Genomic DNA, 4,334 nt, shown 5'->3' on the forward strand with positions numbered 1-4,334 from the left:
CTTAAAACGTTTGTCCCATTCTTCCTCTTATGAAGATATTTGTACTGCACTGAGAATGAATTACCTTTGCACACTGATATTATCCAAGAAATAAGAATTATACCACATAAGAGAAGATTCATAGCCCATGATGATTCAGTTCTGAGAATCCTGTCAGAAAGGCTGATGTAGAAATGCATCAGTATATGCATATCTTCCTTACTTTTTTCAACTTAAGGTCAAGGACCAAGAACCAGGACTGTAGCTCAGGTAGTGGTTAATAGGGAATGAAAATCGGACCAAAGGAAGATAGGTGTCTCTGCCTGGTTCAGCACAAAGCGACAACCTTTGCTCGGCGTTTTCACCTTGAGCCAGGCACTGTGCTAGGAACTGGGGGTGTAATGGTGAACAAGATACGTCTCTGTTCTTCACAACTTCTCACTCAGATGGAATCGTTTTCCCTAGTCATGCACTCTGTGCACCGGCCTAATATGTACTGGAAAATAGTTTTTAGGGTTTACTTAAAACTCGGTAGATGAAGTCTTGAACAAAAACAGTAAGGTCTCTGACTTCAGTGAAAAGTTTTGGTGTTTCTTTAGGCAGATTGGAAATTTCCCATTTCCTGGTTAAATTTCTTAAAAAGTGGAACTTTCTTATTTAATCCATTTGAAGTAGGTACCTTCCCTTTATTATTCCAAATTCTTAAGATTATATTTTTTATAAGTTGTACAGTAGTTAACATTTGGCAGTAAATATTTGTCTTTTTAAGGTTACTAGTGTACATGTAAGAAAATTATAGCTTATTAAAAACTTGTGAAAGTCAAATAGTTTTTATTTTTTCTTCTAATACTGATCAGTGGCAACTTAGTGTTGCTGAGAGAGTATTTGGAGACTTGTATTTGTTTAGTGTACTTACTTGAGTATTTCACGAGTGTATTGCATTATGGAGAAGTACCTTCTGGAAGCCCATTTGTCATCTAGCTAATAAGCAGTGTGTTTTGGTGCTAGGCTTTCCTCAATTGGAAAAGATAATAAGACCATAAGTGGAATCCTGCTATGTTTTACCCACATATTTAGCTTATATAAGATATGCAAATTTAAAGACATTTTCACAACCACACCTATTCTGTGAAGTGTTTCTCTTTGATGCATTCATTATCTCCTTTACCTTTGTAAGATGACAGTATTCCCAAGTTTAAAGGTCAGTTTGCCTTAGACTGGTTCTAAGGATTGCTCAGGAAAGACGTGACAAACACGACAATATTAGTAAATCAAATTGTGAAAATTACTTTTCTATTTGCCTTGAATAAGTAGAAAATACACCAGCTTTAACTTCCTGAATTTTTGCAGAAGTTAAATACTTGATACCTTTTCTAACATTACCTTTCTCTTACATTATTTTGTGTATACTTTTCTATATATATGCATATGCAAAAGCTCAGTCATGTCCGACCCTGTGACCCCGTGGACAGTAGCCCACAAGGCTGCTCTGCCCATGGGGTTTTCCAGGCAAGAATACTGGCGTGGGTTGCCATTTCCTTCTCCAGCAGATCTTCCTGACCCACATCTCCTGTGTCCTGTGTCTTCTGTGCTGGTGGGTGGATTCTCTATCACTGCACCACCTGGGAAGCCCTTCTGTGTGCGTGTATATGTATATATATATATATATAGGTAGATTATAAAACCAATGTATTTTTATTATATATATAGAGGGAGAAGTGTTTGAAAAGTCCCAGTAATCTTCCCCTCTTCCCCTATTGCCTCTGTGGGGTGTTTTCCCCCTAAGCTTTTTAACACTGGGTACATGTGGATAACCCTTAGGACACCTGGATCCATCTCAGCACGCAGGCTTCTCTAGTAGAGGTGCTCAAGCTCTAGCGTGTGGGCTGAGGAGTTGCAGCATACAGGCTCTGTAGTTGTGACACGTGGGATCTTCGTTTCCCGACAAGGGATCGAACCCAGGTCCCCTGTACTGGGAGCAGAATCTTAACCACTGCATAACCAGGGAAGGTGAAGGTGAAAGTCACTCAGTCATGTCCAACTCTTTGCGACCCCATGGACTTAGTCCATCAAATTCTCCAGGCCAGAATACTGGAGTGGGTAGCCTTTCCCTTCTCCAAGGGATCTTCCGAACCCAGGGATCGAACCCACGTCTCCTGCAGTGCAGGCAGATTATTTACCAACTAAGCCACAAGGGAAGCCCAGATGACCAGGGAAGTCCCCCAAATTTTTAAGTACTGAAAAACTATAATCAAAGTTCAGTCGCTCAGTCGTGTCCGACTCTGCCACCCCATGGACTGCAGCACGCCAGGCCTCCCTGTCCATCACCAACTCCCATAATTTACCCAAACTCATATCCACTGAGTCAGTGATGCCATTCAACCATCTCATCCTCTGTCGTCCCCTTCTCTTCCCACCTTCAATCTTTCCCAGCATCAAGGTCTTTTCAAATGAGTTAACTCTTCACATCAGGTGGCCAAAGTATTTCGGTTTCAGCTTTAACATCAGTCCTTCCAATGAACATTCAGGACTGATTAGGATGGACTGGTTGGATCTCCTTGCAGTCCAAGGGACTCTCAACAAGAGTCTTCTCCAACACCACAGTTCAAAAGCATTAATTCTTCGATGCTCAGCTTTCTTCACAGTCCAACTCTCACATCCATACATGACTACTGGAGAAACCATAGCCTTGACTCGATGGACCTTTGTTGGCAAAGTAATATCTCTGCTTTTTAATATGCTATCTAGGTTGGTCATAACTTTCCTGCCAAGGAGTAAGTGTCTTTTAATTTCAAGGCTGCAATCACCATCTGCAGTGATTTTGGAGCCCCAAAAAATAAAATCTATCACTGTTTCCACTGTTTCTCCGTCTATTTACCATGAAGTGATGGGACTGGATGCCATGATCTTAGTTTTCTCAATGTTGAGCTTCAAGCCAACTTTTTCACTCTCTTCTTTCAGTTTCATCAAGATGCTCTTTAGTTCTTCTTCACTTTCTGCCATAAGGGTGGTGTCATCTGCATATCTGAGGTTAATATTTTCTCCCAGCAATCTTGATTCCAGCTTGTGCTTCCTCCAGCCCAGCGTTTCAAAGTAGTGGTACTTATTTACACACAGGTACATCATATTTAAACTAGAGTTAGTTTCTAGTTCTCTGTTATTGTACCTGTACCACACAGATGGCATTATGTTTTCATAGTATGTTTTAACACACAGTAAAGCAGATACCCCTCATGCTACTTTCCTGTTTCAAAATGCTCCTATTCATTATTTCAAGTTGCCATCTTTGCATGTCCCCCAAAAAACTCTTATCCCATACCACAACCTATTGAGTTGGTAATAATTGCCACCATTGTTTCTGACATTGATTCTTGTCTATCAACACAGTCTTTTCAGTTAGTTTTTTTATGTCTCTCTAAAGTTGTGTAGTTTTCTCCCTAATGGGCCCTATATATATAATTATTGATATGTAAGCTCCCTGAGGGCAAGGGCCTTGTCTATTTTGTTCACACATCATAAGTACATGGCCTATTGTAAGCACTTAATATTTTTAGGGAATGAATGAGAAAAATAGTAGAAGAAAAGGAGGGAAAAAAGAAATATAGATGACTCAAAATTACAACTGGCTGTCATTTTTCACCAAATTACCAAACATCAGTTTGTTAGTGTTGGTGAAGTTGGGAGAAAACAGGTGATCTTATATGCTGTTAATTAAAGCCTATGCAATAATTTTTTTCTCTGTATTTTATGTTCCTACATCTTAAAAAGTTTGCCGGCTGGAGAGACTGCCTCTTCCAGGATTAGCCCTTATAACAAAGGGCTTGCCCAGGACCACATCTTCCACATATACAGCAGCAATCCCAACGTCTATTGCCCCAACCACCTCTTTATCTAATTCTCACTCACCGGTACTGTATTTCCTCTGCCCTAAGGCATCCCAGGGCCTTAGACCTGCCTTCCTCTGCCTTAGACCTCCAGGCATCTAGAGACCACTTCTATAGCTCAAAGTCCACTGGAATTGTTCAGACTAAGTGAGTGAGTGAAAGTCACTCAGTTGTGTCCAACTCTGCAACCCCCTGAACTATATGGTCCAAGGAATTCTCCAGGCCAGAATACTGGAGTGGTTTCCCTTCTCCAGGGAATCTCCCCAACCCAGTGATCAAACGTCGTAGGTCTCCCGCATTGCAGGTGGATTCTTTACCAGCTGAGCCACAAGCGAAATCCAAGAATACTGGAGTGGGTAGCCTGTCCCTTCTCCAGCAGATCTTCCCGACCCAGGAATCAAACCAGGGTCTCCTGCATCGCAGGCAGATTCTTTACCAACTGAGCTATCAGGGACCCCCCATTGTGCAGAC

Source organism: Dama dama, chromosome 30 (genome assembly GCF_033118175.1).
Source record: "Dama dama isolate Ldn47 chromosome 30, ASM3311817v1, whole genome shotgun sequence".
NCBI lineage: Eukaryota > Metazoa > Chordata > Mammalia > Artiodactyla > Cervidae > Dama > Dama dama.